We start from the raw sequence: 11,665 nt of genomic DNA on the forward strand, positions 1-11,665 counted from the left end.
TCATAAGTGACTGCAAATATGTACCAGAAAAGTAACTCATGTTATTGGTATGGAGGGAAAGGATTTGTTTTTTGTTTTTTTTTTGAGACGGAGTCTCGCTCTGCCGCCCAGGCTGGAGTGCAGTGGCCGGATCTCATCTCACTGCAAGCTCCGCCTCCCGGGTTCACGCCATTCTCCTGCCTCAGCCTCCCGAGTAGCTGGGACTACAGGCGCCTGCCACCTCGCCCGGCTAGTTTTTTGTATTTTTTTAGTAGAGATGGGGTTTCACCGTGTTAGCCAGGATGGTCTCGATCTCCTGACCTCGTGATCCGCCCGTCTCGGCCTCCCAAAGTGCTGGGATTATAGGCTTGAGCCACCGCGCCCGGCCAGGATTTTTTTAAACATAGGCTAACATATGTCATTCTCTTTTAATAAATATTTATTGAGCCGGGCGCAGTGGCTCACACCTGTGGTCCCAGCACTTCGGGAAGCCAAGGCAGGAGAATCACGTGAGGTCAGGAGTTCGAGTCCAGCCTGGTCAACATGGCAAAACCCTGTTTCTACTAAAAAATACAAAAATTAGCAGGGCGTGGTGGCACACACCTGTAGTCCCAGCTACTCAGGAAGCTGAGGCACAAGGATCGCTTGAACCCGGGAGATGGAGGTTGCAGTAAGCTGAGATTGCACCATTGTACTCTTGCCTTTTGAGACTCCATCTCAAAAAAATAACAACAATAATAATATTTATTGAGCACCTATTATGTGCTAGACACTGTTCTGGGTGCTGAGGATACAGCAATGAACCAAACTGAGAGAAATCCCATCCTCATAAAGCTCACACCGTAGGGAGAGAGAAGAGACTGACAATAAAAAGATAAATGAATGAAACATCAGTAAAAGGAGAATGGGAAATGGGGGAGGGGTTACCAGTATAGGTTGAGTTGGCAGGGCAGAGCTCCTGATAACTTCTGCCTGCCTGGCTTCAGGCATTATTTCACAACACCCTGAGGAGGTAGAAATTACTTTACAAGAGGCTCAGAGGCTATGTAACTTACCTAAAGTCATGCAGCCTTTTTTTTTTTTTTTTTTTTGAGATGGAGTCTAGCTCAGCCGCCCAGGCTTGAGTGCAGTGGTTCAATCTCAGCTCACTGCAACCACTGTCTCCCGAGTTCAAGTGTTTCTCCCTTCTCAGCCTCCTGAGTAGCTGGGATTATAGGTACCCACCATCATGCCTGGCTATTTTTTTTATTTTAGTAGAGAGAGGGGTTTCACTATGTTGGCCAGGCTGGTCTCGAACTCCTGACCTCAGGTGATCTGCCCACCTCGGCCTCCCCAGCATGCAATTGTTTTAAGGCTTCGGTTTTTGTAGTTCTTTCTTAGGGTGAGGCTTCAGCTATGCATTTAACAAATATTTATTGGGCACAGCTGATAGATAGTAAGACCAAATGTCCTTGGCTAAACCCTGTTCAAAACCCTGTTCATGAATCAAACACAAGCTCTGTCCTCAAAGAGCTTCTAGCCCAGCAGAAGAAATGAAATATGTGTGTTAAATAATTTCAATTAGATGTAGAACATGTTTTTAACGTTTTGCTGAGTGCCATTAAAGATAAACTACTATAAAGTTCAGGGGAGAAAGAATGCTTTAGTTGGAGCAATGGTTCTTAATCCTGGCTGCATATTAGAATCATCTGAGGAGCTTTTAAAATAATCCTATTGCCTAGGTGTTACCCCAGTCCAACTAAGGCAGAACCTTTGACGTGAGCCCCAGCCTTGGTTTGTTTGAAAGCGTCCTTAGAGATCCTCATGTCTGCTTGCAGGCAAGGGTGTCATGACTTTGACAGAGGCTACAGGATCTTAGTAGAATGTCAGATTTCAATCCTGAGGACACTCAAGTAATGTGCAAATTTTAGTTTACAAATGCATCATCTTAGCAACCCTGAATTAGCAGGTTATCAGGAAAGGTCCCTAGTGATATGTAAAATCAAAGACCTGAAAAAAAAGGGTTTGGATTTGCCAGTCCTTTAGGAGGCCCTCACCACCCCGCTGTGGGGACCTTACCGAGACCCCTCTGAGGTCATTGGTGACCTTGGGGTATACGCAAAAACGCATGCTGTGTGTAGGATACCTAAACTACCCATATTTTCCTGACTAAAATTTGGACACATTGTCAGATTCCTTTTTTTTATTTGTAAAATAATTTACATGAACAACTTTATAAAAATCTACAGATAAAATTGCATTCAGACTTAGTGAATTGCCTTCATTAAAAAAAGGTTACATGAAAAGAAATATAAAAGTTTCAGAGAAAACAAAGATTACATGATAACTAATATGCAGCTATGATTTTCCTCATTGACCTACTGCTAATGTTGGCAAGTTGATAAAATGTTACTCCATTTATCCTTGTTGAGCAAGAACTCTGCTTAAGTGTTAAGGGGTCTGGTGTGTAGCAGAGGCATGTGGCTTCTGCAGGTTTTCATGAAAGGTTGTTAATTTAGGCCTTCTCTTGGAGTGGACACAGAAAGTTATTTTAATAATAATAGCCAACATTTACTGAATGCTTTCTATATGCCAAGCTCATCACATTTCATCACTCATTTGAAACTTACAACAATTCTGTGGGGTAAGTACTAATATTATTTCCACTTAGCAGGTAAGAACACCAAAGCAGAAAAGGATAACACCCCTTCCCTGGATCACACAGCAAGTAGGTAAACTGGGATTTGGACTCAAATTTGTCAAACTCTCAGTCTCCTATTTTAACACATCCAGGCCATTGCCAAGGAGTGCAGAAATTATATAATTCTTTCTTTTTTTTTGAGACTGAGTCTTGCTTTGTAGCCTAGGCTGGAGCACACTGGCATGATCTCAGCTCACTGCAACCTCCGCCTCCCGGGTTCAAGCAATTCTCCTGCCTCAGCCTCCTGAGTAGCTGGGACTACAGGCACGTGCCGCCATTCCCAGCTAATTTTTGTATTTTTAGTAGAGACGGGGTTTCACCATGCTGGCCAGGCTGGTCTCGAACTCCTGGCCTAATGATTTGCCCCCTTTGGCCTCCCAAAGTGCTGGGATTACAGGCATGAGCCATTGTGCCCCGCAGAAATTATATAATTCTTAACCATGAAAAACTAAACATTAGACTCTGAATTCAAAATGATCCCACCAAAGAAGTCCTATCTCACTCTACCTGATAACTCCTCACCTCAGAGTGTCAGTCTCCACTGTGGCCACCTTTGGACTGACCCATCTTCCCCAGCTCTCAGCATTTCCTTGCTTCTCACAGCTTGTTCACATGCACTAATGAATGCGTGTATAACTGGTGAGTTCTGAACAGACTCTCTAGATTGTACTGATAAAAGGTAATTTTCAGAAAAGGGCAAAATCATTACTCTCATATGAATGTAAAAAAGAGTATGTGTTAAAGAATTGGTTAAACTAAGATGATATGAGATCATCAGGCAGATGTTATAAAAGGCTCAAAGGAAACATCAAGAATCATCAATGTATATACAGTAAAGATAGCAAATTGCAAATGGAGACAAAACTGGTTTTTCCAAGGGGGACTGGGGAGAAAGTAAATTGGAAATCTACAGGACAAGATAGAGTTTGCATATTGACAATGTCCAACTTTACCTGAGTCCTGTGTTCCCAGAAAACAGCAATGGTTAAGAAATCCCCCAACCCTTTTGTGCTCTGGGAAATGGCTTACTACAAAGAACCACTCTTTCCCATATAACTTAGACAAGACTCTGTCCATTCTTCCTCACAGTTCCCATAGGACTCACAGGTGACTCCCTTGTCCTGTGATAAGGCCAAACACAGCCTTTTCCCGTTTTGCCTGAACCTGCCAACAAGACCAGACACAGACCCTCCAACTCCCTATTCTTTGTCACATGAATGATTAGCTGAGATTAGGATGACTCATCCCCTGAAACAAGTTAGACATAGAGGTAAATATTTCCTGTTCAGCTAACTGGCCAAGACTTCCTCTGATTGCAAAACAACCCCAACAGTAAATCACCCCACCAATAACTTGTCTGCTCCTCCCTATAAAAATCTAAGACAAGGCCGGGCGTGGTGGCTCACGCCTGTAATCCCAGCACTTTGGGAGGCTGAGGTGGGCGGATCACGAGAGGTCAGGAGATCGAGGCCATCCTGGCTAACACTGTGAAACCCCATCTCTACTAAAAAATACAAAACAAAATTAGCTGGGAGTGGTGGCAGGCGCCTGTAGTCCCAGCTACTCGGGAGGCTGAGGCAGGAGAATGCCGTGAACCCGGGAGGCGGAGCTTGCAGTGAGCCGAGATCGTGCCACGGCACTCCAGCCTGGGCGACAGAGCGAGACTCTGTCTCAAAAAAAAAAAAAAAAAAAAAATCTAAGACAAAACCACCCTGTCAAGATACCCTAACCTTCAGATCTGGGTAACCTTTGTATTGCAATAGCCTGAATAAAATTAGTCTTCTTGGCCAGGCACGGTGGCTCATGCCTGTAATCCCGCACTTTGGGAGGCCAAGGCAGGTGGATCGTGAGGTCAAGAGATCAAGACCATCTTGGCCAACATGGTGAAACCATGTCTCTACTAAAAATACAAACAATTAGCTGGGCGTGGTGGCGCATGCCTGTAGTCCTAGCTACACAAGAGGGCAAGGCAGGAGAATCGCTTAAACCCAGGAGGCAGAGGTTGCGGTGAGCCAAGATCGCACCACTGCACTCCAGCCTGGTGACAGAGCGAGACTCCGTCTCAAAAAAAAAAAAAAAAAAAAAAAAAATTAGTCTTCTTATTGGTTGGTTTGTGTCTTCTACAAAATTCATCAATTGCCTGCAATTTAAAAAGAGCTGCAAAATAGCTCAAAGACAGTAAACAGGGCTAGAATCCAACAGCTGGAATAGTTGCTATGGTCAATGCATAGTTTCTCATGGAAGTACAAAATTTTTTTCTATAGTCTTCTCCCTTTTCTATAATCTCCTTCCTAACCTCAAGGGAAGATTATACTTTTTTTTTGAAGACTAGTCAAGTGTAGTAGGCAGAAGGAGGGAAGGAGTAGAACAAGGAATTCCATCTGTAACTGACTATGAACCATCAATTGAAATAATTCACTACCTTCAGGCCAGCCAGGAAAATTATTCTTTTTTCTTTTCTTTTTTTATTTTGTTTTGTTTTGAGATGGAGTCTCACTCTGTCACCCAGGCTGGAGTGCAATGGTGCAATCTCGGCTCACTGCAACCTCCGCCTCCCGGTTCTAACCGATTCTCTTGCCTCAGCCTCCCAAGTAGCTGGGATTACAGGTGTGCACCACCATGCCCGGCTAATTTTTGTAGTTTTAGTAGAGATGAGGCTTCACCATGTTGGCCAGGCTGGTCTTGAACTCCTGACCTCAAGTGATCCACCCACCTTGGCCTCCCAAAGTAATGGGATTACAAGCATCAGTGACCACACCCAGCCTTTTCTTCTTAAGAGACAGAATCTCACTCAGTCATCCAGACTGGAGTGTAGAGACACGATTGTAGCTCACTACAACCTCAAACTCCTGGGCTCAAGTGATCCTCTCACTTTAACTCCCAGGAACCTGAGACTAAAAGTGTGTGCCAATATATCCAGTGAATTTGTTGTATTTATTTATTTTGAGATGGGGCCTTGCTATATTGTCCAAGCTGATACTGAACTCCATGATCCTCTCACCTCAGCCTCCTGAGTAGCTGGGATTACAAGCACATGTCACTGTGCCTGGCAGGAAGATTCTTTTTGGTCACAAAATGAGACTGGTCTCATTATTTGGCTTCAGTATTTACATGGGTACAACAAGAGTGGTAAACTACCATTTAGGCCTTCTTAAGTTTACTTTGCTAAAAGTTTTCAAAAAATCTCAAATTTGACTTTCAAAAGCCTCTTGAAGCCAGCTAGCCACACCAAGAACTCACCACCAGATTTCACCTGAAGAACCCCTAAATTTGAGTGAATTCGTCTCTTCTTGAGTTCCTCAAAATACCCTAGGGTTCTTGGGCCTACCTGGACTTGTAAGACTGGCAATGCTATAAGGCAGATACTAGGCCAGTTTTCATGGAAGGGGTTTGTAAGCATTGGCTCCACAAAGTCAACCTTAGTTCTTTAGAAATGTCTAACCATATTTGATTAAATGAGCATCCTTCTAAAATATGATACTCCAGACAAGGCCTTGATTGCATAATCAACGTTTCCAATTCCATCCTGGTAAAAAGGAAGACAGAGTCATCAAACCTATGCCAATAACTACATTGGCATGAAAATACAATAATTACATTGTCATGAAATTAAGAATATTTTAAAAGAGTTTGCGAATTCTGTAGCAGTCAGGTAGGGAGAAAAAGATATCATTTACAAATGTTTCGTTTCAGTGTAAAAAACAGAGTCTTTTAAAATAGCAGAGTTATAATTACCGAATTGTTGACTTATAAATAGCTTAAGAGTAAAGAAAATGGGCTTCCTTAAATATCTGGAAAAATAGAATATTACAACAGTGGCCAGGCATGGTGGCTCAGGCCTGTAATCCTAGCACTTTTGGGAGACCGTGGTGGGTGGATCACTTGAGGTCAGGAGTCCGAGACCAGCCTGGCCAACATGGTAAAACCCTGTCTCTACTAAAAACACAAAAATTAGCCGGGCATGGTGGTGCACTACTTGTAATCCCAGCTACTTGGGAGGCTGAGGCAGGAGAATGGCTTGAACCTGGGAGGCAGAGGTTGTAGTGAGCCAAGATCACACCACTGCACTCCAGCCTGGAGGACAGAGCGAGACTCTGTCTCAAAAAAAAAAAAAAAAAAAGAAAGAAAGAAAGAAAAAAGAAAAAATGTTACCACATCAACAGTATTTCAAATGAAAACTGCAAGTGTTCCTTCTTAGTTCATTTGGTCCTAGATAATTAATTATTATTTGACTAGATCTTGGGTTAACAGTCTCATGAAATCCATTGGCTTCTCAACTAGAGTTCTAGAAATCCTGACTCAGTCCACTAGTATGATCTCAAAGCTGTTTAAGTGTTGCCATCAGGTACTATGCCCAAAGTATCCAGCATAGTCCTTTCCCACAGGATTTTGTGATAATCCTTTATTGAAGACAGACCACTCTGACCTGTAGCTGATTGTTGAGCTTTCAGGGAAGCATGTACTCTCATTAAATTAAAAACTATCTGTAGATAACAAAAGACTTAAAATGGTTATGATTAGTTTACTAACTTATTACTGATAATTTTAAAACATGAAAGATCCGATGAGAGTTCATTACAAGAATTGCATAGTTGACAAGGAAATTTGGTTGTTTCTGTGAAATGCAAAACAAGATAATAAAGTCAATCCAACAAGAGCTTTTGGGCTGGGCGCAGTGGCTCAAGCCTGTAATCCCAGCACTTTGGGAGACTGAGGTGGGAGGATCACTTGATGTCAGGAGTTCAAGACCAGCCTGGTCAACACGGTAAAACCTCATCTCTACTAAAAATACAAAAATTAGCCAGGCATGGTGGTGCACACCTGTAATCCCAGCTACTCGGGAGGCTAAGGCAAGAGAATCACTTGATCACAGGAGGCGAAGTTTGCAGTGAGCCAAGATCACACCACTGCCCTCCAGCCTGGGCAACAGAGAGAATCTCCAAAAAAAAAAAAGCATTTGACAAATAATTATAAATGTGACAATTAACTAGATTTTCAAAAAGACAGTGAACATTATATCTAATTTATAAAAAAGGGATGAACATAATCTTTACAGAGAAAAAAATGAAGGTATAACATACAATAATCCTGACTTAATATATCGTATTATAAGAAGTGGACCAGGGGTATTCAGGAGTCTTTGAATGGCTATTCTTAGGCACACATTTTTAAAAATCATATATCATGAACTTGCTATGTTTATAGCAAGAACATACAAAGAACATATTGAGAACATCAAGAGATTCAATAAGTCTGAATTTCTGAGTATCTGTATATTAATAAAACTAAATAAATAAGTTATCTGAATCCCTAGTTGAAACCTACTGGCCTAGAAGATGCTAGATTCAAATTGAAGAAGTAAAAAAGGTGACCATGTTAACGTTAAAAAGAAATTAAATGTAACAGAAGGCTCCAATCACATGGCCAGAGGTCTGCTGCCTTCTCCTGGAGGCCAATACCCAATTAAGTTCTAGTCCAAAGGAAAGAGATTTTGGACATAGATTCACACAGAACCTCTAGACTTTCTTTTTCTTTTTCTTCCTTTCTTTTACTTTTTTTTTTTTTTTTTTTTTAAACGATTTTTAAAAACTTTTTTGAGAAGGAGTCTTGCTCTGTTGCCCAGGCTGGAGTGCAGTGGCGCAATCTCAGCTCACTGCAACTTCCACCTCCTGGGTTCAAGCAATTCTCCCTGCTCCAGCCTCCCAAGTAGTTGGAATTACAGGCATGCACCACCAGGCCTGGCTAACTTTTGTATTTTTAGCAGAGATGGGGTTTCCCCATGTTGGCCAGGATGGTCTGGAACTCCTGACCTCAAGTGATCCACCCACCTCAGCCTCCCAACGTACTGGGATTACAGCTGTGAGCCACCGTGCCCAGCCAAATTATTTAAAATTTACATAAGTGTTATGAAGCTTGTACAAAGAGCTCCTGTGTACACTTCACCCAGATTTTCCAAATGTGGATATTTCTTTTTTTTTTTTTTTTTAAGACGGAGTCTTGCTCTTGTCGCTTAGGCTGGTATGCAGTGGCCCTATTTCAGCTCACTGCAATCTCTTCCTCCCAGATTCAAGAGATTCTCCTGCCTCGGTGTCTTAAGTAGCTGGGATTACAGGTGCCCACCACCATGCCTGGCTAATTTTTTGTATTTTTAGTAGAGATGAGGTTTCACCATGTTGGCCAGGCTGGTCTTGAACTCCTGACCTTAGGTGATCCACCCCGTTGGCCTCCCAAAGTGCTGGGATTACAGGCGTGAGCCACCACGCCAGGCCAATTGTGGATATTTCCAAATCGTTGAGAGTTTCATAATTGATGACCCATTAACCCTAACTACTTCAGTGTATATTTCCTAAAAGCTAGGACACTCTCCTATATAACCATAGTACACCATAAAAGTCAGAAAATTAGTATCGATACAATGTATTGTATTGTCTAACTTATAAGCCCTATTTGAACTTTGCCAGTTCTTCCAATAATGTCTTTTTTTTTTTTTTGAGACAGTCTCACTCTGTTGCCCAGGCCAGAGTGCAGTGGCAGGATCTTGGCTCACTGCAACCTCCACCCCCTGGGTTCAAGTGATTCTCCTGCCTCAGCCTCTTGAGTAGCTGGGACTATAGGAGTGTGTAACCACACCCAGCTAATTTTTGTATTTTTAGTAGAAACAGCATTTTGCCATGTTGGCCAGGCTGGTCTCGAACTCCTGACCTCAAGTGATCTGCCTGCCTTAGCCTTCCAAAGTGCTGGGATTACAGATGTAAGTCACCACGCCCAGCCTCCAATAATGTCTTTTATAGGTGTAGGACCCAATCCAGAAATACACACTGCATTTAGCTGTTACATCTCTTCAGTCTGTCAATCCAGAACACTGCCTCAGTCTTTTCTTGTCTTTCATCACCTGGACATTTTGAAGAGTATAGTTAGTTATTTTGTAGTTATTTTGTCCCTCAATTTGGGTTTGCCTAATTGAACTTCAACTACTCATGACTTATGCCTCTTTAGTAGGAATAGCCTAGAAGTGGTGCCGAGTTCTTCTTAGTGCATCATAGAAAGTACACAATGTCAATTTGTCATTTTACTGATGATAACTGTTATCACTCAGTTAAAAATATGTCTGCCAGATTTCTCCACTGTAAAGCTAATTAGTAAGTATGGCATATAGGTAATTTTTTTGTGGAGCGCTACTTTGAGACTATATAATTATTGCATTCGTCATCATGGGTTTGAACTGCAAGGATCCACTTATCTTCAGATTTTCTTCTGCCTCTGATACGCTGAGGCAGCAAGACCAACCTCTTCTCCTCAGCCTACTTACATGAAGATGAAAAGGATGAAGACCTTTATGATGATCTACTTCCATTTAATTAATAGTAAGTATATTTTCTCTGCCTTATGATTCTCTTAATAACATTGTCTTTACTCCAGTTTACTTTATCATAAGAATACAGCATATCATACATATAATATACAAAATATGTGTTAATCAATTGTTCATGCTATCAGTAAGGCTTCTGGACAACAGTAGGCTATTAGTAGTTAAATTTTAGGGGAGTCAAAAGTTATACATAGATTTTGACTGTGCGGGGTGTTGGTGTTCCTAAACCCCAGTAGTGTTCAAGGATCAACTGTACATTTGTTGAAAGATTGTAATAGATGATTTCAAAATTATCTAAAGATATGGATTCTCATCCTTTCAACCAAGAATTATAAATTACATGAAGGAACAAACCACAATGAAACAGTTATCAAAACAGTCAGCATACCAAGAACTAGATATAATAAAACAATATGAAAAATATTATAAAATAACTATGTTCTAACTTCTTAATTCATTTAAGAGATCAGTATTACCCTGATACCAATGCCAGACAAAGGCACTATCCCTTATGATCATTGATGCAAAAATCCTCAATAAAATACTAGCAAACAAATTCAGTAGCATATCAAAAGAATTATATACCATAGCCAAGTGGGATTTATTCCTGGAATGCAAGGACAGTTCAATATACAACAATTGATCAATGCAATACACCACATTAACAGAATGAAGGGAAAAAAATGATCACCTCAATTAATGCAGAAAAACATTTGACAAACTTCAACACCCTTTCACGACAAAAACACTTAACAAACTTGGAATAGAAAGAAACAACCTCAACATAATAAAAGCCATATATGAAAAACCCACAGCAAACATCACACTCCATGGTGAAAGTCTGAAAACTCTCTAAAATCAAGAACAAGGCAAAGATGCTCAATTTCACCACTTCTATTCAACATAGTTCGGCCGGGTGCGGTGGCTCAAGCCTGTAATCCCAGCACTTTAGGAGGCCGAGACGGGCGGATCACGAGGTCAGGAGATCGAGACCATCCTGGCTAACAGAGTGAAACCCTATCTCTACTAAAAAATACAAAAAACTAGCTGGGCGAGGTGGCGGGTGCCTGTAGTCCCAGCTACTCGGGAGGCTGAGGCAGGAGAATGGCATAAACCCAGGAGGCGGAGCTTGCAGTGAGCTGAGATCCGGCCACTGCACTCCAGCCTGGGCGACAGAGCCAGACTCCCTCTCAAAAAAAAAAAAAAAAAAAAATTGCCAAGCTTGGTGGCTCACACCTGTGAGGTCCCACCTACTTGGGAGGCTGAGATGGAAAGATCCCTTGAGCCCAGGAGGCCAAGGCTGCGGTGAGTTATGATTGCACCGCTGCACTCCAGCCTGGTCGACAGAGTGAAACCCTGTCTCAAAAAAAAAAAAAAAAATCTGGAAAAGGCAAAGAAATGGATTCTCCTCTAGAACCTCCAGAAGGAATGTGGTCCTGCTGACACATTCATTTTAGCCCAGTAAAACCCATTTCAAACTTCTGGCCCACAGAACAGTAAAATAACAAATTGTGTTTATTTAAACCACTGGGTTTGTGATTTGTTACCACAGCAATAAGAGGCATGTAAGATAGAAGGAAACCATTCAACACATATCTAATAAGAAAAATAGAGGAAGTGAAATATTTATAAATGTC

General features: G+C 41.7%; 1 protein-coding gene across 1 annotated transcript in view; it reads left to right on the plus strand.

Annotated features, from left to right (window-relative positions):
- ABCF3 (ATP binding cassette subfamily F member 3) overlaps positions 1–11,665 on the plus strand; it is a 291,373-nt gene that overhangs the window by 184,669 nt on the left and 95,039 nt on the right. The gene's annotated exons all lie outside the window — the stretch shown is intronic.

This window comes from Macaca thibetana, chromosome 2 (assembly GCF_024542745.1).
Source record: "Macaca thibetana thibetana isolate TM-01 chromosome 2, ASM2454274v1, whole genome shotgun sequence".
In the NCBI taxonomy this organism is placed as follows: domain Eukaryota; kingdom Metazoa; phylum Chordata; class Mammalia; order Primates; family Cercopithecidae; genus Macaca; species Macaca thibetana.